Here is a 27,370-nt window from a genome sequence, read left to right on the forward strand (position 1 = left end):
ATACGAATCCTTGAGCTTGTCTGTGGGTGGCGTCGTTACCCAGGTTGCCTGTGTGCCTGGGACAAAAACAAGCTGCTGTTATGAAAAATTTGTGATACAGGACGGGTAAAAAAAGAAAAAAAAGAAGGAAGTCCTGTACCCCACCCTATCCGACGTGTGTTGTCGTTTTTCTGTTTTCCCGACCCAACCTCTTCCCTCATACAGAAACTTAACAACACATAATAAATACACTACAATACATAATAAATACACTACAACAACGGATCAACACTATATACAATATGTACAGCCCAGCAGTGGAGGCCGGCTGGGAAATTCTTGTAGAGCGTTTTTGCGCGTTATCCTCCAATTGCGCGCTGCCCCCGGAGCCAGGTTGTTAACCCTCACTACCGCGGTCTCATGGCGCAACGCTCAAGCCACTCGACCACCCCAGGGGGTACAAGTTGAACAACGTTTTGCACCTTATATGTTTGCGAGCTTGAAGCTGCTCATTGAGAAGAGAGTTATCATGGATTAAAGCAGCGTGTGATAAATTCTGGGGTGGAAGCTCTGTTGTGGATACTAATACATCTATTAAGAAGAATGGTAATGATGATAAAGATAGACACAGTCGTTACCTGTTACAAGGCAATGCGCAAGTGGAGGAACTATCCGATAGAATATACCTCATTTAACGGTTAGGCACGAAGTTTTTTTTCGATACATTTGTTTCTCTAAACATACTAGAGCAATAACGGGCGACCGCAGGATAGATTTTATATATATTGCGTGCAGCAACTGAACACTTGTCGATATGAATGCAACTTTTCTCTGTATTAGTTCAGCTTGTAGCATAAATAACAATACAAGAGGAAATTGTAAACTTAGCACAACTGAGGTTATCTCATTGGAGTATTCATCTGGGGAGGGGGGGGGGGGACACTCCGAATGGTAGAACTGCTATACCCTCGTTTATAGACTGCCCGGAGGCTTCGGGGTCCTGTTTCTTGTAGTTATAGGCTGTCCTGCAGCGCGGCTATTGCGTCGTACGTACGAGTAGAGCGAGCAGGGCAGAAGTTGCCGAGAAATAACGACAGATTCGTAAGGACTGAAGCATAGACAGGTGAATCTTGTTCCTGCGACGTGAGTTGCTTTCTGTGTTTTCCGTTTTTGAAGGGTATGAAAGAAGCGTCGACTGGTCAGACAGGCGGTAGAAATGCTCGGTGTTTAGTTTTTGGCTGAAAATCTACTAGCAATGTGTGCAAGTAGATGTGAAGAAGGCCGAGTAGATGTGTCGACAGACGTACAGAGAAGAGAATAAGTGGTTTGAAGCTTCTGTCAACTGACTTGTTCAGCTTTGTTTAGCTGCGGCTGCATGGGTCGTTTTGTTTGTCTCCTTTGTTTAATGTGTTCCGTAAGATTACGAAAGCTGAGGATGGTTTTGTTTGCTTCTCCGTCGTGGTTCGAAGTCTGGACCACCACTCGGAATACGAATCCTTGAGCTTGTCTGTTGGTGGCGTCGTTACCCAGGTTGCCTGTGTGCCTGGGACAAAAACAAGCTGCTGTTATGAAAAATTTATGATACAGGACGGGTAAAAAAAAGAAAAAAAAGAAGGAAGTCCTGTACCCCACCCTATCCGACGTGTGTTGTCGTTTTTCTGTTTTCCCGACCCAACCTCTTCCCTCAAACAGAAACTTAGCAACACATAATAAATACACTACAATACATAATAAATACACTACAACAACGGATCAACACTATATACAATATGTACAGCCCAGCAGTGGAGGCCGGCTGGGAAATTCTTGTAGAGCGTTTTTGCGCGTCATCCTCCAATTGCGCGCTGCCCCCGGAGCCAGGTTGATAACCCTCACTACCGCGGTCTCATGGCGCAACGCTCAAGCCACTCGACCACCCCGGGGGTACAAGTTGAACAACTTTTTGCACCTTATATGTTTGCGAGCTTGAAGCTGCTCATTGAGAAGAGAGTTATCATGGATTAAAGCAGCGTGTGATAAATTCTGGGGTGGAAGCTCTGTTGTGGATACTAATACATCTATTAAGAAGAATGGTAATGATGATAATGATAGACACAGTCGTTACCTGTTACAAGGCAATGCGCAAGTGGAGGAACTATCCGATAGAATATACCTCATTTAACGGTTAGGCACGAAGTTTTTTTTCGATACATTTGTTTCTCTAAACATACTAGAGCAATAACGGGCGACCGCAGGATAGATTATATATATATTGCGTGCAGCAACTGAACAGTTGTCGATATGAATGCAACTTTTCTCTGTATTAGTTCAGCTTGTAGCATAAATAACAATACAAGAGGAAATTGTAAACTTAGCACAACTGAGGTTATCTCATTGGAGTATTCATCTGGGGAGGGGGGGGGGGACACTCCGAATGGTAGGACTGCTATACCCTCGTTTATAGACTGCCCGGAGGCTTCGCGGTCCTGTTTCTTGTAGTTATAGGCTGTCCTGCAGCGCGGCTATTGCGTCGTACGTACGAGTAGAGCGAGCAGGGTAGAAGTTGCCGAGAAATAACGACAGATTCGTAAGGACTGAAGCATAGACAGGTGAATCTTGTTCCTGCGACGTGAGTTGCTTTCTGTGTTTTCCGTTTTTGAAGGGTATGAAAGAAGCGTCGACTGGTCAGACAGGCGGTAGAAATGCTCGGTGTTTAGTTTTTGGCTGAAAATCTACTTGCAATGTGTGCAAGTAGATGTGAAGAAGGCCGAGTAGATGTGTCGACAGACGTACAGAGAAGAGAATAAGTGGTTTGAAGCTTCTATCAACTGACTTGTTCAGCTTTGTTTAGCTGCGGCTGCATGGGTCGTTTTGTTTGTCTCCTTTGTTTAATGTGTTCCGTAAGATTACGAAAGCTGAGGATGGTTTTGTTTGCTTCTCCGTCGTGGTTCGAAGTCTGGACCACCACTCGGAATACGAATCCTTGAGCTTGTCTGTGGGTGGCGTCGTTACCCAGGTTGCCTGTGTGCCTGGGACAAAAACAAGCTGCTGTTATGAAAAATTTATGATACAGGACGGGTAAAAAAAAAGAAAAAATGAAGGAATTCCTGTACCCCACCCTATCCGACGTGTGGTGTCGTTTTTCTGTTTTCCCGACCCAACCTCTTCCCTCAAACAGAAACTTAACAACACATAATAAATACACTACAATACATAATAAATACACTACAACAACGGATCAACACTATATACAATATGTACAGCCCAGCCGTGGAGGCCGGCTGGGAAATTCTTGTAGAGCGTTTTTGCGCGTCATCCTCCAATTGCGCGCTGCCCCCGGAGCCAGGTTGTTAACCCTCACTACCGCGGTCTCATGGCGCAACGCTCAAGCCACTCGACCACCCCAGGGGGTACAAGTTGAACAACTTTTTGCACCTTATATGTTTGCGAGCTTGAAGCTGCTCATTGAGAAGAGAGTTATCATGGATTAAAGCAGCGTGTGATAAATTCTGGGGTGGAAGCTCTGTTGTGGATACTAATACATCTATTAAGAAGAATGGTAATGATGATAATGATAGACACAGTCGTTACCTGTTACAAGGCAATGCGCAAGTGGAGGAACTATCCGATAGAATATACCTCATTTAACGGTTAGGCACGAAGTTTTTTTTCGATACATTTGTGTCTCTAAACATACTAGAGCAATAACGGGCGACCGCAGGATAGATTATATATATATTGCGTGCAGCAACTGAACACTTGTCGATATGAATGCAACTTTTCTCTGTATTAGTTCAGCTTGTAGCATAAATAACAATACAAGAGGAAATTGTAAACTTAGCACAACTGAGGTTATCTCATTGGAGTATTCATCTGGGGAGGGGGGGGGGACACTCCGAATGGTAGGACTGCTATACCCTCGTTTATAGACTGCCCGGAGGCTTCGCGGTCCTGTTTCTTGTAGTTATAGGCTGTCCTGCAGCGCGGCTATTGCGTCGTACGTACGAGTAGAGCGAGCGGGGCAGAAGTTGCCGAGAAATAACGACAGATTCGTAAGGACTGAAGCATAGACAGGTGAATCTTGTTCCTGCGACGTGAGTTGCTTTCTGTGTTTTCCGTTTTTGAAGGGTATGAAAGAAGCGTCGACTGGTCAGACAGGCGGTAGAAATGCTCGGTGTTTAGTTTTTGGCTGAAAATCTACTTGCAATGTGTGCAAGTAGATGTGAAGAAGACCGAGTAGATGTGTCGACAGACGTACAGAGAAGAGAATATGTGGTTTGAAGCTTCTGTCAACTGACTTGTTCAGCTTTGTTTAGCTGCGGCTGCATGGGTCGTTTTGTTTGTCTCCTTTGTTTAATGTGTTCCGTAAGATTACGAAAGCTGAGGATGGTTTTGTTTGCTTCTCCGTCGTGGTTCGAAGTCTGGACCACCACTCGGAATACGAATCCTTGAGCTTGTCTGTGGGTGGCGTCGTTACCCAGGTTGCCTGTGTGCCTGGGACAAAAACAAGCTGCTGTTATGAAAAATTTATGATACAGGACGGGTAAAAAAAAGAAAAAAAAAGAAGGAAGTCCTGTACCCCACCCTATCCGACGTGTGTTGTCGTTTTTCTGTTTTCCCGACCCAACCTCTTCCCTCAAACAGAAACTTAACAACACATAATAAATACACTACAATACATAATAAATACACTACAACAACGGATCAACACTATATACAGTATGTACAGCCCAGCAGTGGAGGCCGGCTGGGAAATTCTTGTAGAGCGTTTTTGCGCGTCATCCTCCAATTGCGCGCTGCCCCCGGAGCCAGGTTGTTAACCCTCACTACCGCGGTCTCATGGCGCAACGCTCAAGCCACTCGACCACCCCAGGGGGTACAAGTTGAACAACTTTTTGCACCTTATATGTTTGCGAGCTTGAAGCTGCTCATTGAGAAGAGAGTTATCATGGATTAAAGCAGCGTGTGATAAATTCTGGGGTGGAAGCTCTGTTGTGGATACTAATACATCTATTAAGAAGAATGGTAATGATGATAATGATAGACACAGTCGTTACCTGTTACAAGGCAATGCGCAAGTGGAGGAACTATCCGATAGAATATACCTCATTTAACGGTTAGGCACGAAGTTTTTTTTCGATACATTTGTTTCTCTAAACATACTAGAGCAATAACGGGCGACCGCAGGATAGATTATATATATATTGCGTGCAGCAACTGAACACTTGTCGATATGAATGCAACTTTTCTCTGTATTAGTTCAGCTTGTAGCATAAATAACAATACAAGAGGAAATTGTAAACTTAGCACAACTGAGGTTATCTCATTGGAGTATTCATCTGGGGAGGGGGGGGGGACACTCCGAATGGTAGGACTGCTATACCCTCGTTTATAGACTGCCCGGAAGCTTCGCGGTCCTGTTTCTTGTAGTTATAGGCTGTCCTGCAGCGCGGCTATTGCGTCGTACGTACGAGTAGAGCGAGCAGGGCAGAAGTTGCCGAGAAATAACGACAGATTCGTAAGGACTGAAGCATACACAGGTGAATCTTGTTCCTGCGACGTGAGTTGCTTTCTGTGTTTTCCGTTTTTGAAGGGTATGAAAGAAGCGTCGACTGGTCAGACAGGCGGTAGAAATGCTCGGTGTTTAGTTTTTGGCGTAAAATCTACTTGCAATGTGTGCAAGTAGATGTGAAGAAGGCCGAGTAGATGTGTCGACAGACGTACAGAGAAGAGAATAAGTGGTTTGAAGCTTCTGTCAACTGACTTGTTCAGCTTTGTTTAGCTGCGGCTGCATGGGTCGTTTTGTTTGTCTCCTTTGTTTAATGTGTTCCGTAAGATTACGAAAGCTGAGGATGGTTTTGTTTGCTTCTCCGTCGTGGTTCGAAGTCTGGACCACCACTCGGAATACGAATCCTTGAGCTTGTCTGTGGGTGGCGTCGTTACCCAGGTTGCCTGTGTGCCTGGGACAAAAACAAGCTGCTGTTATGAAAAATTTATGATACAGGACGGGTAAAAAAAAGAAAAAAAAGAAGGAAGTCCTGTACCCCACCCTATCCGACGTGTGTTGTCGTTTTTCTGTTTTCCCGACCCAACCTCTTCCCTCAAACAGAAACTTAACAACACATAATAAATACACTACAACAACGGATCAACACTATATACAATATGTACAGCCCAGCAGTGGAGGCCGGCTGGGAAATTCTTGTAGAGCGTTTTTGCGCGTCATCCTGCAATTGCGCGCTGCCCCCGGAGCCAGGTTGTTAACCCTCACTACCGCGGTCTCATGGCGCAACGCTCAAGCCACTCGACCACCCCAGGGGGTACAAGTTGAACAACTTTTTGCACCTTATATGTTTGCGAGCTTGAAGCTGCTCATTGAGAAGAGAGTTATCATGGATTAAAGCAGCGTGTGATAAATTCTGGGGTGGAAGCTCTGTTGTGGATACTAATACATCTATTAAGAAGAATGGTAATGATGATAATGATAGACACAGTCGTTACCTGTTACAAGGCAATGCGCAAGTGGAGGAACTATCCGATAGAATATACCTCATTTAACGGTTAGGCACGAAGTTTTTTTTCGATACATTTGTTTCTCTAAACATACTAGAGCAATAACGGGCGACCGCAGGATAGATTATATATATATTGCGTGCAGCAACTGAACACTTGTCGATATGAATGCAACTTTTCTCTGTATTAGTTCAGCTTGTAGCATAAATAACAATACAAGAGGAAATTGTAAACTTAGCACAACTGAGGTTATCTCATTGGAGTATTCATCTGGGGAGGGGGGGGGGGGGACACTCCGAATGGTAGGACTGCTATACCCTCGTTTATAGACTGCCCGGAGGCTTCGCGGTCCTGTTTCTTGTAGTTATAGGCTGTCCTGCAGCGCGGCTATTGCGTCGTACGTACGAGTAGAGCGAGCAGGGCAGAAGTTGCCGAGAAATAACGACAGATTCGTAAGGACTGAAGCATAGACAGGTGAATCTTGTTCCTGCGACGTGAGTTGCTTTCTGTGTTTTCCGTTTTTGAAGGGTATGAAAGAAGCGTCGACTGGTCAGACAGGCGGTAGAAATGCTCGGTGTTTAGTTTTTGGCTGAAAATCTACTTGCAATGTGTGCAAGTAGATGTGAAGAAGGCCGAGTAGATGTGTCGACAGACGTACAGAGAAGAGAATAAGGGGTTTGAAGCTTCTATCAACTGACTTGTTCAGCTTTGTTTAGCTGCGGCTGCATGGGTCGTTTTGTCTCCTTTGTTTAATGTGTTCCGTAAGATTACGAAAGCTGAGGATGGTTTTGTTTGCTTCTCCGTCGTGGTTCGAAGTCTGGACCACCACTCGGAATACGAATCCTTGAGCTTGTCTGTGGGTGGCGTCGTTACCCAGGTTGCCTGTGTGCCTGGGACAAAAACAAGCTGCTGTTATGAAAAATTTATGATACAGGACGGGTAAAAAAAAGAAAAAAAAGAAGGAATTCCTGTACCCCACCCTATCCGACGTGTGGTGTCGTTTTTCTGTTTTCCCGACCCAACCTCTTCCCTCAAACAGAAACTTAACAACACATAATAAATACACTACAATACATAATAAATACACTACAACAACGGATCAACACTATATACAATATGTACAGCCCAGCAGTGGAGGCCGGCTGGGAAATTCTTGTAGAGCGTTTTTGCGCGTCATCCTCCAATTGCGCGCTGCCCCCGGAGCCAGGTTGTTAACCCTCACTACCGCGGTCTCATGGCGCAACGCTCAAGCCACTCGACCACCCCAGGGGGTACAAGTTGAACAACTTTTTGCACCTTATATGTTTGCGAGCTTGAAGCTGCTCATTGAGAAGAGAGTTATCATGGATTAAAGCAGCGTGTGATAAATTCTGGGGTGGAAGCTCTGTTGTGGATACTAATACATCTATTAAGAAGAATGGTAATGATGATAATGATAGACACAGTAGTTACCTGTTACAAGGCAATGCGCAAGTGGAGGAACTATCCGATAGAATATACCTCATTTAACGGTTAGGCACGAAGTTTTTTTTCGATACATTTGTTTCTCTAAACATACTAGAGCAATAACGGGCGACCGCAGGATAGATTATATATATATTGCGTGCAGCAACTGAACACTTGTCGATATGAATGCAACTTTTCTCTGTATTAGTTCAGCTTGTAGCATAAATAACAATACAAGAGGAAATTGTAAACTTAGCACAACTGAGGTTATCTCATTGGAGTATTCATCTGGGGAGGGGGGGGGGACACTCCGAATGGTAGGACTGCTATACCCTCGTTTATAGACTGCCCGGAGGCTTCGCGGTCCTGTTTCTTGTAGTTATAGGCTGTCCTGCAGCGCGGCTATTGCGTCGTACGTACGAGTAGAGCGAGCGGGGCAGAAGTTGCCGAGAAATAACGACAGATTCGTAAGGACTGAAGCATAGACAGGTGAATCTTGTTCCTGCGACGTGAGTTGCTTTCTGTGTTTTCCGTTTTTGAAGGGTATGAAAGAAGCGTCGACTGGTCAGACAGGCGGTAGAAATGCTCGGTGTTTAGTTTTTGGCTGAAAATCTACTTGCAATGTGTGCAAGTAGATGTGAAGAAGACCGAGTAGATGTGTCGACAGACGTACAGAGAAGAGAATATGTGGTTTGAAGCTTCTGTCAACTGACTTGTTCAGCTTTGTTTAGCTGCGGCTGCATGGGTCGTTTTGTTTGTCTCCTTTGTTTAATGTGTTCCGTAAGATTACGAAAGCTGAGGATGGTTTTGTTTGCTTCTCCGTCGTGGTTCGAAGTCTGGACCACCACTCGGAATACGAATCCTTGAGCTTGTCTGTGGGTGGCGTCGTTACCCAGGTTGCCTGTGTGCCTGGGACAAAAACAAGCTGCTGTTATGAAAAATTTATGATACAGGACGGGTAAAAAAAAGAAAAAAAAAGAAGGAAGTCCTGTACCCCACCCTATCCGACGTGTGTTGTCGTTTTTCTGTTTTCCCGACCCAACCTCTTCCCTCAAACAGAAACTTAACAACACATAATAAATACACTACAATACATAATAAATACACTACAACAACGGATCAACACTATATACAGTATGTACAGCCCAGCAGTGGAGGCCGGCTGGGAAATTCTTGTAGAGCGTTTTTGCGCGTCATCCTCCAATTGCGCGCTGCCCCCGGAGCCAGGTTGTTAACCCTCACTACCGCGGTCTCATGGCGCAACGCTCAAGCCACTCGACCACCCCAGGGGGTACAAGTTGAACAACTTTTTGCACCTTATATGTTTGCGAGCTTGAAGCTGCTCATTGAGAAGAGAGTTATCATGGATTAAAGCAGCGTGTGATAAATTCTGGGGTGGAAGCTCTGTTGTGGATACTAATACATCTATTAAGAAGAATGGTAATGATGATAATGATAGACACAGTCGTTACCTGTTACAAGGCAATGCGCAAGTGGAGGAACTATCCGATAGAATATACCTCATTTAACGGTTAGGCACGAAGTTTTTTTTCGATACATTTGTTTCTCTAAACATACTAGAGCAATAACGGGCGACCGCAGGATAGATTATATATATATTGCGTGCAGCAACTGAACACTTGTCGATATGAATGCAACTTTTCTCTGTATTAGTTCAGCTTGTAGCATAAATAACAATACAAGAGGAAATTGTAAACTTAGCACAACTGAGGTTATCTCATTGGAGTATTCATCTGGGGAGGGGGGGGGGACACTCCGAATGGTAGGACTGCTATACCCTCGTTTATAGACTGCCCGGAAGCTTCGCGGTCCTGTTTCTTGTAGTTATAGGCTGTCCTGCAGCGCGGCTATTGCGTCGTACGTACGAGTAGAGCGAGCAGGGCAGAAGTTGCCGAGAAATAACGACAGATTCGTAAGGACTGAAGCATACACAGGTGAATCTTGTTCCTGCGACGTGAGTTGCTTTCTGTGTTTTCCGTTTTTGAAGGGTATGAAAGAAGCGTCGACTGGTCAGACAGGCGGTAGAAATGCTCGGTGTTTAGTTTTTGGCGTAAAATCTACTTGCAATGTGTGCAAGTAGATGTGAAGAAGGCCGAGTAGATGTGTCGACAGACGTACAGAGAAGAGAATAAGTGGTTTGAAGCTTCTGTCAACTGACTTGTTCAGCTTTGTTTAGCTGCGGCTGCATGGGTCGTTTTGTTTGTCTCCTTTGTTTAATGTGTTCCGTAAGATTACGAAAGCTGAGGATGGTTTTGTTTGCTTCTCCGTCGTGGTTCGAAGTCTGGACCACCACTCGGAATACGAATCCTTGAGCTTGTCTGTGGGTGGCGTCGTTACCCAGGTTGCCTGTGTGCCTGGGACAAAAACAAGCTGCTGTTATGAAAAATTTATGATACAGGACGGGTAAAAAAAAGAAAAAAAAAGAAGGAAGTCCTGTACCCCACCCTATCCGACGTGTGTTGTCGTTTTTCTGTTTTCCCGACCCAACCTCTTCCCTCAAACAGAAACTTAACAACACATAATAAATACACTACAACAACGGATCAACACTATATACAATATGTACAGCCCAGCAGTGGAGGCCGGCTGGGAAATTCTTGTAGAGCGTTTTTGCGCGTCATCCTGCAATTGCGCGCTGCCCCCGGAGCCAGGTTGTTAACCCTCACTACCGCGGTCTCATGGCGCAACGCTCAAGCCACTCGACCACCCCAGGGGGTACAAGTTGAACAACTTTTTGCACCTTATATGTTTGCGAGCTTGAAGCTGCTCATTGAGAAGAGAGTTATCATGGATTAAAGCAGCGTGTGATAAATTCTGGGGTGGAAGCTCTGTTGTGGATACTAATACATCTATTAAGAAGAATGGTAATGATGATAATGATAGACACAGTCGTTACCTGTTACAAGGCAATGCGCAAGTGGAGGAACTATCCGATAGAATATACCTCATTTAACGGTTAGGCACGAAGTTTTTTTTCGATACATTTGTTTCTCTAAACATACTAGAGCAATAACGGGCGACCGCAGGATAGATTATATATATATTGCGTGCAGCAACTGAACACTTGTCGATATGAATGCAACTTTTCTCTGTATTAGTTCAGCTTGTAGCATAAATAACAATACAAGAGGAAATTGTAAACTTAGCACAACTGAGGTTATCTCATTGGAGTATTCATCTGGGGAGGGGGGGGGGGGGACACTCCGAATGGTAGGACTGCTATACCCTCGTTTATAGACTGCCCGGAGGCTTCGCGGTCCTGTTTCTTGTAGTTATAGGCTGTCCTGCAGCGCGGCTATTGCGTCGTACGTACGAGTAGAGCGAGCAGGGCAGAAGTTGCCGAGAAATAACGACAGATTCGTAAGGACTGAAGCATAGACAGGTGAATCTTGTTCCTGCGACGTGAGTTGCTTTCTGTGTTTTCCGTTTTTGAAGGGTATGAAAGAAGCGTCGACTGGTCAGACAGGCGGTAGAAATGCTCGGTGTTTAGTTTTTGGCTGAAAATCTACTTGCAATGTGTGCAAGTAGATGTGAAGAAGGCCGAGTAGATGTGTCGACAGACGTACAGAGAAGAGAATAAGGGGTTTGAAGCTTCTATCAACTGACTTGTTCAGCTTTGTTTAGCTGCGGCTGCATGGGTCGTTTTGTCTCCTTTGTTTAATGTGTTCCGTAAGATTACGAAAGCTGAGGATGGTTTTGTTTGCTTCTCCGTCGTGGTTCGAAGTCTGGACCACCACTCGGAATACGAATCCTTGAGCTTGTCTGTGGGTGGCGTCGTTACCCAGGTTGCCTGTGTGCCTGGGACAAAAACAAGCTGCTGTTATGAAAAATTTATGATACAGGACGGGTAAAAAAAAGAAAAAAAAGAAGGAATTCCTGTACCCCACCCTATCCGACGTGTGGTGTCGTTTTTCTGTTTTCCCGACCCAACCTCTTCCCTCAAACAGAAACTTAACAACACATAATAAATACACTACAATACATAATAAATACACTACAACAACGGATCAACACTATATACAATATGTACAGCCCAGCAGTGGAGGCCGGCTGGGAAATTCTTGTAGAGCGTTTTTGCGCGTCATCCTCCAATTGCGCGCTGCCCCCGGAGCCAGGTTGTTAACCCTCACTACCGCGGTCTCATGGCGCAACGCTCAAGCCACTCGACCACCCCAGGGGGTACAAGTTGAACAACTTTTTGCACCTTATATGTTTGCGAGCTTGAAGCTGCTCATTGAGAAGAGAGTTATCATGGATTAAAGCAGCGTGTGATAAATTCTGGGGTGGAAGCTCTGTTGTGGATACTAATACATCTATTAAGAAGAATGGTAATGATGATAATGATAGACACAGTAGTTACCTGTTACAAGGCAATGCGCAAGTGGAGGAACTATCCGATAGAATATACCTCATTTAACGGTTAGGCACGAAGTTTTTTTTCGATACATTTGTTTCTCTAAACATACTAGAGCAATAACGGGCGACCGCAGGATAGATTATATATATATTGCGTGCAGCAACTGAACACTTGTCGATATGAATGCAACTTTTCTCTGTATTAGTTCAGCTTGTAGCATAAATAACAATACAAGAGGAAATTGTAAACTTAGCACAACTGAGGTTATCTCATTGGAGTATTCATCTGGGGAGGGGGGGGGACACTCCGAATGGTAGGACTGCTATACCCTCGTTTATAGACTGCCCGGAGGCTTCGCGGTCCTGTTTCTTGTAGTTATAGGCTGTCCTGCAGCGCGGCTATTGCGTCGTACGTACGAGTAGTGCGAGCGGGGCAGAAGTTGCCGAGAAATAACGACAGATTCGTAAGGACTGAAGCATAGACAGGTGAATCTTGTTCCTGCGACGTGAGTTGCTTTCTGTGTTTTCCGTTTTTGAAGGGTATGAAAGAAGCGTCTACTGGTCAGACAGGCGGTAGAAATGCTCGGTGTTTAGTTTTTGGCTGAAAATCTACTTGCAATGTGTGCAAGTAGATGTGAAGAAGGCCGAGTAGATGTGTCGACAGACGTACAGAGAAGAGAATATGTGGTTTGAAGCTTCTGTCAACTGACTTGTTCAGCTTTGTTTAGCTGCGGCTGCATGGGTCGTTTTGTTTGTCTCCTTTGTTTAATGTGTTCCGTAAGATTACGAAAGCTGAGGATGGTTTTGTTTGCTTCTCCGTCGTGGTTCGAAGTCTGGACCACCACTCGGAATACGAATCCTTGAGCTTGTCTGTGGGTGGCGTCGTTACCCAGGTTGCCTGTGTGCCTGGGACAAAAACAAGCTGCTGTTATGAAAAATTTATGATACAGGACGGGTAAAAAAAAGAAAAAAAAAGAAGGAAGTCCTGTACCCCACCCTATCCGACGTGTGTTGTCGTTTTTCTGTTTTCCCGACCCAACCTCTTCCCTCAAACAGAAACTTAACAACACATAATAAATACACTACAATACATAATAAATACACTACAACAACGGATCAACACTATATACAATATGTACAGCCCAGCAGTGGAGGCCGGCTGGGAAATTCTTGTAGAGCGTTTTTGCGCGTCATCCTCCAATTGCGCGCTGCCCCCGGAGCCAGGTTGTTAACCCTCACTACCGCGGTCTCATGGCGCAACGCTCAAGCCACTCGACCACCCCAGGGGGTACAAGTTGAACAACTTTTTGCACCTTATATGTTTGCGAGCTTGAAGCTGCTCATTGAGAAGAGAGTTATCATGGATTAAAGCAGCGTGTGATAAATTCTGGGGTGGAAGCTCTGTTGTGGATACTAATACATCTATTAAGAAGAATGGTAATGATGATAATGATAGACACAGTCGTTACCTGTTACAAGGCAATGCGCAAGTGGAGGAACTATCCGATAGAATATACCTCATTTAACGGTTAGGCACGAAGTTTTTTTTCGATACATTTGTTTCTCTAAACATACTAGAGCAATAACGGGCGACCGCAGGATAGATTATATATATATTGCGTGCAGCAACTGAACACTTGTCGATATGAATGCAACTTTTCTCTGTATTAGTTCAGCTTGTAGCATAAATAACAATACAAGAGGAAATTGTAAACTTAGCACAACTGAGGTTATCTCATTGGAGTATTCATCTGGGGAGGGGGGGGGACACTCCGAATGGTAGGACTGCTATACCCTCGTTTATAGACTGCCCGGAGGCTTCGCGGTCCTGTTTCTTGTAGTTATAGGCTGTCCTGCAGCGCGGCTATTGCGTCGTACGTACGAGTAGAGCGAGCAGGGCAGAAGTTGCCGAGAAATAACGACAGATTCGTAAGGACTGAAGCATACACAGGTGAATCTTGTTCCTGCGACGTGAGTTGCTTTCTGTGTTTTCCGTTTTTGAAGGGTATGAAAGAAGCGTCGACTGGTCAGACAGGCGGTAGAAATGCTCGGTGTTTAGTTTTTGGCTGAAAATCTACTTGCAATGTGTGCAAGTAGATGTGAAGAAGGCCGAGTAGATGTGTCGACAGACGTACAGAGAAGAGAATAAGTGGTTTGAAGCTTCTGTCAACTGACTTGTTCAGCTTTGTTTAGCTGCGGCTGCATGGGTCGTTTTGTTTGTCTCCTTTGTTTAATGTGTTCCGCAAGATTACGAAAGCTGAGGATGGTTTTGTTTGCTTCTCCGTCGTGGTTCGAAGTCTGGACCACCACTCGGAATACGAATCCTTGAGCTTGTCTGTGGGTGGCGTCGTTACCCAGGTTGCCTGTGTGCCTGGGACAAAAACAAGCTGCTGTTATGAAAAATTTATGATACAGGACGGGTAAAAAAAGAAAAAAAAGAAGGAAGTCCTGTACCCCACCCTATCCGACGTGTGTTGTCGTTTTTCTGTTTTCCCGACCCAACCTCTTCCCTCAAACAGAACCTAACAACACATAATAAATACACTGCAATACATAATAAATACACTACAACAACGGATCAACACTATATACAATATGTACAGCCCAGCAGTGGAGGCCGGCTGGGAAATTCTTGTAGAGCGTTTTTGCGCGTCATCCTCCAATTGCGCGCTGCCCCCGGAGCCAGGTTGTTAACCCTCACTACCGCGGTCTCATGGCGCAACGCTCAAGCCACTCGACCACCCCAGGGGGTACAAGTTGAACAACTTTTTGCACCTTATATGTTTGCGAGCTTGAAGCTGCTCATTGAGAAGAGAGTTATCATGGATTAAAGCAGCGTGTGATAAATTCTGGGGTGGAAGCTCTGTTGTGGATACTAATACATCTATTAAGAAGCATGGTAATGATGATAATGATAGACACAGTCGTTACCTGTTACAAGGCAATGCGCAAGTGGAGGAACTATCCGATAGAATATACCTCATTTAATGGTTAGGCACGAAGTTTTTTTCGATACATTTGTTTCTCTAAACATACTAGAGCAATAACGGGCGACCGCAGGATAGATTATATATATATTGCGTGCAGCAACTGAACACTTGTCGATATGAATGCAACTTTTCTCTGTATTAGTTCAGCTTGTAGCATAAATAACAATACAAGAGGAAATTGTAAACTTAGCACAACTGAGGTTATCTCATTGGAGTATTCATCTGGGGAGGGGGGGGGGACACTCCGAATGGTAGGACTGCTATACCCTCGTTTATAGACTGCCCGAGGCTTCGCGGTCCTGTTTCTTGTAGTTATAGGCTGTCCTGCAGCGCGGCTATTGCGTCGTACGTACGAGTAGAGCGAGCAGGGCAGACTGTCCGAGAAATAACGACAGATTCGTAAAGACTGAAGCATAGACAGGTGAATCTTGTTCCTGCGACATGAGTTGCTTTCTGTGTTTTTCGTTTTTGAAGGGTAAGAAAGAAGCATCGACTGGTCAGACAGCCGGTAGAAATGCTCGGTCTTTAGTTTGTGGCTGAAATTCTACTTGCATTGTGTGCAAGTAGATGTGAAGAAGGCCGAGTAGATGTGTCGACAGACGTACAGAGAAGAGAATAAGTGGTTTGAAGCTTCTGTCAACTGACTTGTTCAGCTTTGTTTAGCTTCGGGTGCATGGGTCGTTTTGTTTGTCTCCCTTGTTTAATGTGTTACGTAAGATTGCGAAAGCTGAGGATGGTTTTGTTTGCTTCTCCGTCGTGGTTCGAATACTGGACCGCCACTCGGAATACGAATCCTTGAGTTTGTCTGTGGGTGGCGTCGTTTCCCAGGTTGCCTGTGTGCCTGGGACAAAAACAAGCTGCTGTTATGAAAAATTTATGATACAGGACGGGTAAAAAAAAAAGAAGAAAGTCCTGTACACCAGCCTATCCGACGTGTGTTGTCGTTTTTCTATTTTCCCGACCCAACCTCTTCCCTCAAACAGAAACTTAACAACACATAATAAATACACTACAATACATAATAAATACACTACAACAACGGATGAACACTATATACAATATGTACAGCCCAGCAGTGGAGGCCGGCTGGGAAATTCTTGTAGAGCGTTTTTGCGCGTCATCCTCCAATTGCGCGCTGCCCCCGGAGCCAGGTTGTTAACCCTCACTACCGCGGTGTCATGGCGCAACGCTCAAGCCACTCGACCATCCCAGGGGGTACAAGTTGAACAACTTTTTGCACCTTATATGTTTGCGAGCTTGAAGCTGCTCATTGAGAAGAGAGTTATCATGGATTAAAGCAGCGTGTGATAAATTCTGGGGTGGAAGCTCTCTTGTGGATACTAATACAACTATTAAGAACAATGGTAATGATGATAATGATAGACACAGTCGTTACCCGTTACAAGGCAATGCGCGGAATGGAGGCACTATCCGATAGAATATACCTCATTTAACGGTTAGGCACGAAGTTTTTTCGATTCATTTGTTTCTCTAAACATACTAGAGCAATAACGGGCGACCGCAGGATAGATTATATATATATTGCGTGCAGCAACTGAACACTTGTGGATATGAATGCAACTTTTCCCTGTATTAGTTCAGCTTGTAGCATAAACAACAATACAAGAGGAAATTGTAAACTTAGCACAACTGAGGTTATCTCTTTGGAGTATTCATCTGAGGAGAGGGGGGGGAACACTCCGAATGGTAGGACTGCTATACCCTCGTTTATAGACTGCCCGGAGGCTTCGCGGTCCTGTTTCTTGTAGTTATAGGCTGTCCTGCAGCGCGGCTATTGCGTCGTACGTACGAGTAGAGCGAGCAGGGCAGACGTTGCCGAGAAATAACGACAGATTCGTAAGGACTGAAGCATAGACAGGTGAATCTTGTTCCTGCGACATGAGTTGCTTTCTGTATTTTCCGTTTTTGAAAGGTAAGAAAGAAGCGTCGACTGGTCAGACAGGCGGTTGAAATGCTCGGTCTTTAGTTTGTGGCTGAAAATCTACTTGCAATGTGTGCAAGTAGATGTGGAGAAGGCCGAGTAGATGTGTCGACAGACGTACAGAGAAGAGAATAACTGGTTTGAAGCTTCTGTCAACTGACTTGTTCAGCTTTGTTTAGCTGCGGCTTGATGGGTCGTTTTGTTTGTCTCCTTTGTTTAATGTGTTACGTAAGATTGCGAAAGCTGAGGATGGATTTGTTTGCTTCTCCATCGTGGTTCGAAGTCTGGACCACCACTCGGAATACGAATCCTTGAGCTTGTCTGTGGGTGGCGTCGTTACCCAGGTTGCCTGTGTGCCTGGGACAAAAACAAGCTGCTGTTATGAAAAATTTATGATACAGGACGGGTAAAAACAGAAAAAAAAGAAGGAAGTCCTGTACACCACCCTATCCGACGTGTGTTGTCGTTTTTCTGTTTTCCCGACCCAACGTCTTCCCTCAAACAGAAACCTAAACACACATAATAAATACACTACAATACATATTAATTACACTACAACAAGGATGAACACTATATACAATATGTACAGCCCAGCAGTGGAGGCCGGCTGGGAAATTCTTTTAGAGCGTTTTTGCGCGTCATCCTCCAATTGCGCGCTGCCCCCGGAGCCAGGTTGTTAACCCTCACTACCGCGGTCTCATGGCACAACGCTCAAGCCACTCGACCACCCCAGGGGTTACAAGTTGAACAACTTTTTGCACCTTATATGTTAGCGAGCTTGAAGCTGCTCATTGAGAAGAGAGTTATCATAGATTAAAGCAGCGTGTGATAAATTCTGGGGTGGAAGCTCTGTTGTGGATACTAATACATCTATTAAGAAGAATGGTAATGATGATAATGATAGACACAGTCGTTACCTGTTACAAGGCAATGCGCGGGATGGAGGCACTATCCGATAGAATATACCTCATTTAACGGTTAGGCACGAAGTTTTTTCGATTCATTTGTTTCTCTAAACATACTAGAGCAATAACGGGCGATCGCAGGATAGATTATATATATATTGCGTGCAGCAACTGAACACTTGTCGATATGAATGCAACTTTTCCCTGTATTAGTTCAGCTTGTAGCATAAACAACAATACAAGAGGAAATTTTAAACTTAGCACAACTGAGGTTATCTCATTGGAGTATTCATCTGGGGAGGGGGGGGGACACTACGGATGGTAGTACTGCTATACCCTCGTTTATAGACTGCCCGGAGGCTGTCCTGCAGCGCGGCTATTGCGTCGTACGTACGAGTAGAGCGAGCCGGGCAGAAGTTGTTGAGAAATAACGACAGATTCGTAAGGACTGAAGCATAGAAAGGTGAATCTTGTTCCTGCGACGAGTTGCTTTCTGTGTTTTCCGTTTTTGAAGGGTAAGAAAGAAGCGTCGACTGGTCAGACAGGCGGTAGAAATGCTCGCTCTTTAGTTTGTGGCTGAAATTCTACTTGCAATGTGTGCAAGTAGATGTGAAGAAGGCCGAGTAGATGTGTCGACAGACGTACAGAGAAGAGAATAAGTGGTTTGAAGCTTCTGTCAACTGACTTGTTCAGCTTTGTTTAGCTTCGGGTGCATGGGTCGTTTTGTTTGTCTCCCTTGTTTAATGTGTTACGTAAGATTGCGAAAGCTGAGGATGGTTTTGTTTGCTTCTCCGTCGTGGTTGGAATACTGGACCGCCACTCGGAATACGAATCCTTGAGCTTGTCTGTGGGTGGCGTCGTTACCCAGGTTGCCTGTGTGCCTGGGACAAAAACAAGCTGCTGTTATGAAAAATTTATGATACAGGACGGGTAAAAAAAAAAGAAGAAAATCCTGTACAACACCCTATCCGACGTTTGTTGTCGTTTTTCTGTTTTCCTGACCCAACCTCTTCCCTCAAACACAAACTTAACAACACATAATAAATACACTACAATACATAATAAATACACTACAACAGCGTATCAACACTATATAAAATATGTACAGCCCAGGAGGGGAGAGGCCGGCTGGGAAATTCTTGTAGAGCGTTTTTGCACGTCATCCTCCAATTGCGCGCTACCCCGGAGCCAGGTTGTTAACCCTCACTACCGCGGTCTCATGGCGCAACGCTCAAGCCACTCGACCACCCCAGGGGGTACAAGTTGAACAACTTTTTGCACCTTATATGTCTGCGAGCTTGAAGCTGCTCATGGAGAAGAGAGTTATCATGGATTAAAGCAGCGTGTGATAAATTCTGGGGTGGAAGCTCTGTTGTGGATACTAATACATCTATTAAGAAGAATGGTAAATGATAATGATAGACACAGTCGTTACCTGTTACAAGGCAATGCGCGGGATGGAGGCACTATCCGATAGAATATACCTCATTTAACGGTTAGGCACGAAGATTTTTGGATTCATTTGTTTCTCTAAACATACTAGAGCAATAACGGGCGACCACAGGATAGATTATATATATATTTCGTGCAGCAACTGAACACTTGTCGATATGAATGCAACTTTTCCCTGTATTAGTTCTGCTTGCAGCGTAAATAACAATACAAGAGGAAATTGTAAACTTAGCCCAACTGAGGTTATCTCATTGGAGTATTCATCTGGGGAGGGGGAGACGACACTCCGAATGGTGGGACTGCTATACCCTCGTTTATAGACTGCCCGGAGGCTTCGCGGTCCTGTTTCTTGTAGTTATAGGCTGTCCTGCAGCGCGGCTATTGCGTCGTACGTACGAGTAGAGCGAGCAGGGCAGAAGTTGCCGAGAGATAATGACAGATTCGTAAGGACTGAAGCATAGACAGGTGAATCTTGTTCCTGCGACGAGTTGCTTTCTGTGTTTTCCGTTTTTGAAGGGTAAGAAAGAAGCGTCGACTGGTCAGACAGGCGGTAGAAATGCTCGGTCTTTAGTTTGTGGCTGAAATTCTAGTTGCAATGTGTGCAAGTAGATGTGAAGAAGACCGAGTAGATGTGTCGACAGACGTACAGAGAAGAGAATAAGTGGTTTGAAGCTTCTGTCAACTGACTTGTTCAGCTTTGTTTAGCTTCGGGTGCATGGGTCGTTTTGTTTGTCTCCCTTGTTTAATGTGTTACGTAAGATTGCGAAAGCTGAGGATGGTTTTGTTTGCTTCTCCGTCGTGGTTGAAATACTGGACCGCCACTCGGAATACGAATCCTTGAGCTTGTCTGTGGGTGGCGTCGTTACCCAGGTTGCCTGTGTGCCTGGGACAAAAACAAGCTGCTGTTATGAAAAATTTATGATACAGGACGGGAAAAAAAAGAAAAAAAAAAGAAGGAAGTCCTGTACACCACCCTATCCGACGTGTGTTGTCGTTTTTTGTTTTCCCGACCCAACGTCTTCCCTCAAACTGAAACTTAACAACACATAATAAATACACTACAATACATAATAAATACACTACAACAACGGATCAACACTATATATAATATGTACAGCCCAGCAGTGGAGGCCGGCTGGGAATTTCTTGTAGAGCGTTTTTGCGCGTCATCCTCCAATTGCGCGCTGCCCCCGGAGCCAGGTTGTTAACCCTCACTACCACGGTCTCATGGCGCAACGCCCAAGCCACTCGACCACCCCAGGGGGGTACAAGTTGAACAACTTTTTGCACCTTATATGTTTGCGAGCTTGAAGCTGCTCATTGAGAAGAGGGTCACATGGATTAAATCAGCGTGTGATAAATTCTGGGGTGGAAGCTCTGTTGTGGATACTAATACATCTATTAAGAAGAATGGTAATGATGATAATGATAGACACAGTCGTTACCTGTTACAAGGCAATGCGCGGAATGGAGGCACTATCCGATAGAATATACCTCAATTAACGGTTAGGCACGAAGTTTTTTCGATTCATTTGTTTCTCTAAACATACTAGAGCAATAACGGGCGACCGCAGGATAGATTGTATATATATTGCGTGCAGCAACTGAACACTTGTCGATATGAATGCAACTTTTCTCTGTATTAGTTCAGCTTGTAGCATAAATAACAATACAAGAGGAAATTGTAAACATAGCACAACTGAGGTAATCTCATTGGAGTATTCATCTGGGGAGGGGGGGGGGCACTCCGAATGGTAGGACTGCTATACCCTCGTTTATAGACTGCCCGGACGCTTCGCGGTCCTGTTTCTTGTAGTTATAGGCTGTTCTGCAGCGCGGCTATTGCGTCGTACGTACGACTAGAGCGAGCAGGGCAGAAGTTGCCGAGAAATAACGACAGATTCGTAAGGACTGAAGCATAGACAGGTGAATCTTGTTCCTGCGACGTGAGTTGCTTTCTGTGTTTTCCGTTTTTGAAGGGTAAAAAAGAAGCGTCGGCTGGTCAGACAGGCGGTAGAAATGCTCGGTCTTTAGTTTGTGGCTGAAAATCTACTTGCATTGTGTGCAAGTAGATGTGAAGAAGCCCGAGTAGATGTGTCGACAGACGTACAGAGAAGAGAATAAGTGGTTTGAAGCTTCTGTCAACTGACTTGTTCAGCTTTTTTTAGGTGCGGCTGCATGGGTCGTTTTGTTTGTCTCCTTTGTTTAATGTGTTACGTAAGATTGCGAAAGCTGAGGATGGTTTTGTTTGCTTCTCCATCGGGGTTCGAAGTATGGACCACCACTCAGAATACGAATCCTTGAGCTTGTCTGTGGGTGGCGTCGTTACCCAGGTTGCCTGTGTGCCTGGGACAAAAACAAGCTGCTGTTATGAAAAATGTATGATACAGGACGGGTAAGAAAAAGAAAAAAAAAGAAAAAAAGTCCTGTACACCACCCTATCCGACGTGTGTTGTCGTTTTTCTGTTTTCCCGACCCAACGTCTTCCCTCAAACAGAAACTTAACAACACATAATAAATACACTACAATACATAATAAATACACTACAACAACGGATCAACACTATATATATATGTACAGCCCAGCAGTGGAGGCCGGCTGGGAATTTCTTGTAGAGCGTTTTTGCGCGTCATCCTCCAATTGCGCGCTGCCCCCGGAGCCTGGTTGTTAACCCTCACTACCACGGTCTCCTGGCGCAACGCTCAAGCCACTCGACCACCCCAGGGGGGTACAAGTTGAACAACTTTTTGCACCTTATATGTTTGCGAGCTTGAAGCTGCTCATTGAGAAGAGGGTCACATGGATTAAATCAGCGTGTGATAAATTCTGGGGTGGAAGCTCTGTTGTGGATACTAATACATCTATTAAGAAGAATGGTAATGATGATAATGATAGACACAGTCGTTACCTGTTACAAGGCAATGCGCGGAATGGAGGCACTATCTGATAGAATATACCTCATTTAACGGTTAGGCGCGAAGTTTTTTCGATTCATTTGTTTCTCTAAACATACAAGAGCAATAACGGGCGACCGCAGGATAGATTATATATATATTGCGTGCAGCAACTGAACACTTGTCGATATGAATGCAACTTTTCCTTGTATTAGTTCAGCTTGTAGCATAAATAACAATACAAGAGGAAATTGTAAACTTAGCACAACTCAGGTTATCTCATTGGAGTATTCATCTGGGGAGGGGGGGGGGGGACACTCCGAATGGTAGGACTGCTATACCCTCGTTTATAGACTGCCCGGAGGCTTCGCGGTCCTGTTTCTTGTAGTTATCGGCTGTCCTGCAGCGCGGCTATTGCGTCGTACGTACGAGTAGAGCGAGCAGGGCAGAAGTTGCCGAGATTTAACGACAGATTCGTAAGGGCTGAAGCATAGACAGGTGAATCTTGTTCCTGCGACATGAGTTGCTTTCTGTGTTTTCCGTTTTTGAAGGTTAAGAAAGAAGCGTCGACTGGTCAGACAGGCGGTAGAAATGCTCGGTCTTTAGTTTGTGGCTGAAATTCTAGTTGCAATGTGTGCAAGTAGATGTGAAGAAGGCCGAGTAGATGTGTCGACAAACGTACAGAGAAGAGAATAAGTGGTTTGAAGCTTCTGTCAACTGACTTGTTCAGCTTTGTTTAGCTTCGGGTGCATGGGTCGTTTTGTTTGTCTCCCTTGTTTAATGTGTTACGTAAGATTGCGAAAGCTGAGGATGGTTTTGTTTGCTTCTCCGTCGTGGTTGGAATACTGGACCGCCACTCGGAATACGAATCCTTGAGCTTGTCTGTGGGTGGCGTCGTTACCCAGGTTGCCTGTGTGCCTGGGACAAAAACAAGCTGCTGTTATGAAAAATTTATGATACAGGACGGGAAAAAAAGAAAAAAAAAGAAGGAAGTCCTGTACACCACCGTATCCGACGTGTGTTGTCGTTTTTTGTTTTCCCGACCCAACGTCTTCCCTCAAACTGAAACTTAACAACACATAATAAATACACTACAATACATAATAAATACACTACAACAACGGATCAACACTATATATAATATGTACAGCCCAGCAGTGGAGGCCGGCTGGGAAATTCTTGTAGAGCGTTTTTGCGCGTCATCCTCCAATTGCGCGCTGCCCCCGGAGCCAGGTTGTTAACCCTCACTACCACGGTCTCATGGCGCAACGCTCAAGCCACTCGATCACCCCAGGGGGGTACAAGATGAACAACTTTTTGCACCTTATATGTTTGCGAGCTTGAAGCTGCTCATTGAGAAGAGGGTCACATGGATTAAATCAGCGTGTGATAAATTCTGGGGTGGAAGCTCTGTTGTGGATACTAATACATCTATTAAGAAGAATGGTAATGATGATAATGATAGACACAGTCGTTACCTGTTACAAGGCATTGCGCGTGATGGAGGCACTATCCCATAGAATATACCTCATTTAACGGTTAGGCACGAAGATTTTTCGATTCATTTCTTTCTCTAAACATACTAGAGCAATAACGGGCGACCGCAGGATAGATTATATATATATTGCGTGCAGCAACTGAACACTTGTCGATATGAATGCAACTTTTCCCTGTACTAGTTCAGCTTGTAGCGTAAATAACAATACAAGAGGAAATTGTAAACTTAGCACAACTGAGGTTATCTCATTGGAGTATTCATCTGGGGAGGGGGGGGACACTACGGATGGTAGGACTGCTATACCCTCGTTTATAGACTGCCCGAGGCTTCGCGGTCCTGTTTCTTGTAGTTATAGGCTGTCCTGCAGCGCGGCTATTGCGTCGTACGTACGAGTAGAGCGAGCAGGGCAGACGTTGCCGAGAAATAACGACAGATTCGTAAAGACTGAAGCATAGACAGGTGAATCTTGTTCCTGCGACATGAGTTGCTTTCTGTGTTTTCCGTTTTTGAAGGGTAAGAAAGAAGCATCGACTGGTCAGACAGCCGGTAGAAATGCTCGGTCTTTAGTTTGTGGCTGAAATTCTACTTGCATTGTGTGCAAGTAGATGTGAAGAAGGCCGAGTAGATGTGTCGACAGACGTACAGAGAAGAGAATAAGTGGTTTGAAGCTTCTGTCAACTGACTTGTTCAGCTTTGTTTAGCTTCGGGTGCATGGGTCGTTTTGTTTTTCTCCCTTGTTTAATGTGTTACGTAAGATTGCGAAAGCTGAGGATGGTTTTGTTTGCTTCTCCGTCGTGGTTGGAATACTGGACCGCCACTCGGAATACGAATCCTTGAGCTTGTCTGTGGGTGGCGTCGTTACCCAGGTTGCCTGTGTGCCTGGGACAAAAACAAGCTGCTGTTATGAAAAATTTATGATACAGGACGGGTAAAAAAAGAAAGAAAAAGAAGGAAGTCCTGTACACCACCCTATCCGACGTGTGTTGTCGTTTTTCTGTTTTCCCGACCCAACGTCTTCCCTCAAACAGAAACCTAAACACACATAATAAATACACTACAATACATATTAATTACACTACAACAACGGATGAACACTATATACAATATGTACAGCCCAGCAGTGGAGGCCGGCTGGGAAATTCTTTTAGAGCGTTTTTGCGCGTCATCCTCCAATTGCGCGCTGCCCCCGGAGCCAGGTTGTTAACCCTCACTACCGCGGTCTCATGGCGCTCTCAAGCCACTCGACCACCCCGAAGGTACAAGTTGAACAACTTTTTGCACCTTATATGTTTGCGAGCTTGAAGCTGCTCATTGAGAAGAGAGTTATCATGGATTAAAGCAGCGTGTGATAAATTCTGGGTTGGAAGCTCTGTTGTGGATACTAATACATCTATTAAGAAGAATGGTAATGATGATAATGATAGACACAGTCGTTACCTGTTACAAGGCAATGCGCGGGATGGAGGCACTATCCGATAGAATATACCTCATTTAACGGTTAGGCACGAAGTTTTTTCGATTCATTTGTTTCTCTAAACATACTAGAGCAATAACGGGCGACCGCAGGATAGATTATATTTATATTGCGTGCAGCAACTGAACACTTGTCGATATGAATGCAACTTTTCCCTGTAATAGTTCAGCTTGTAGTATAAATAACAATACAAGAGGAAATTGTATACTTAGCACAACTGAGGTTATCTCATTGGAGTATTCATCTGGGGAGGGGGCGGGGGAACACTCTGAATGGTAGGACTGCTATACCCTCGTTTATAAACTGCCCGGAGGCTTCGCGGTCCTGTTTCTTGTAGTTATAGGTTGTCCTGCAGCGCGGCTATTGCGTCGTACGTACGAGTAGAGCGAGCAGGGCAGACGTTGCCGAGAAATAACGACAGATTCGTAAGGACTGAAGCATAGACAGGTGAATCTTGTTCCTGCGACATGAGTTGCTTTCTTTTTTCCGTTTTTGAAGGGTAAGAAAGAAGCGTCGACTGGTCAGACAGGCGGTAGAAATGCTCGGTCTTTAGTTTGTGGCTGAAAATCCACTTGCAATGTGTGCAAGTAGATGTGAAGAAGGCCGAGTAGATGTGTCGACAGACGTACAGAGAAGAGAATAAGTGGTTTGAAGCTTCTGTCAACTGACTTGTTCAGCTTTGTCTAGCTGCGGCTGCATGGGTCGTTTTGTTTGTCTCCTTTGTTTAATGTGTTACGTAAGATTGCGAAAGCTGAGGATGGTTTTCTTTGCTTCTCCGTCGTGGTTCGAAGTCTGAACCACCACTCGGAATACGAATCCTTGAGCTTGTCTGTGGGTGGCGTCGTTACCCAGGTTGCCTGTGTGCCTGGGACAAAAACAAGCTGCTGTTGCGAAAAATTTATGATACAGGACGGGTAAAAAAAAAAAAAAGAAGGAAGTCCTGTACACCACCCTATCCGACGTGTGTTGTCGTTTTTCTGTTTTCCCGACCCAACCTCTTCCCTCAAACAGAAACTTAACAACACATAATAAATACACTACAACAACGGATCAACACTATATACAATATATACAGCCCAGCAGTGGAGGCCGGCTGGGAAATTCTTGTAGAGCGTTTTTGCGCGTCATCCTCCAATTGCGCGCTGCCCCCGGAGCCAGGTTGTTAACCCTCACTACCGTGGTCTCATGGCGCTCTCAAGCCACTCGACCACCCCGAAGGTACAAGTTGAACAACTTTTTGCACCTTATATGTTTGCGAGCTTGAAGCTGCTCATTGAGAAGAGAGTTATCATGGATTAAAGCAGCGTGTGATAAATTCTGGGGTGGAAGCTCTGTTGTGGATAATAATACATCTATTAAGAAGAATGGTAATGATGATAATGATAGACACAGTCGTTACCTGTTACAAGGCAATGCGCAAGTGGAGGAACTATCCGATAGAATATACCTCATTTAACGGTTAGGCACGAAGTTTTTTTTCGATACATTTGTTTCTCTAAACATACTAGAGCAATAACGGGCGACCGCAGGATAGATTATATATATATTGCGTGCAGCAACTGAACACTTGTCGATATGAATGCAACTTTTCTCTGTATTAGTTCAGCTTGTAGCATAAATAACAATACAAGAGGAAATTGTAAACTTAGCACAACTGAGGTTATCTCATTGGAGTATTCATCTGGGGAGGGGGGGGGGGGGGGCACTCCGAATGGTAGGACTGCTATACCCTCGTTTATAGACTGCCCGGAGGCTTCGCGGTCCTGTTTCTTGTAGTTATAGGCTGTCCTGCAGCGCGGCTATTGCGTCGTACGTACGAGTAGAGCGAGCAGGGCAGAAGTTGCCGAGAAATAACGACAGATTCGTAAGGACTGAAGCATAGACAGGTGAATCTTGTTCCTGCGACGTGAGTTGCTTTCT

The sequence above is a fragment of the Rhipicephalus microplus genome, chromosome 1, assembly GCF_043290135.1.
Source record: "Rhipicephalus microplus isolate Deutch F79 chromosome 1, USDA_Rmic, whole genome shotgun sequence".
NCBI classification, from domain to species: domain Eukaryota; kingdom Metazoa; phylum Arthropoda; class Arachnida; order Ixodida; family Ixodidae; genus Rhipicephalus; species Rhipicephalus microplus.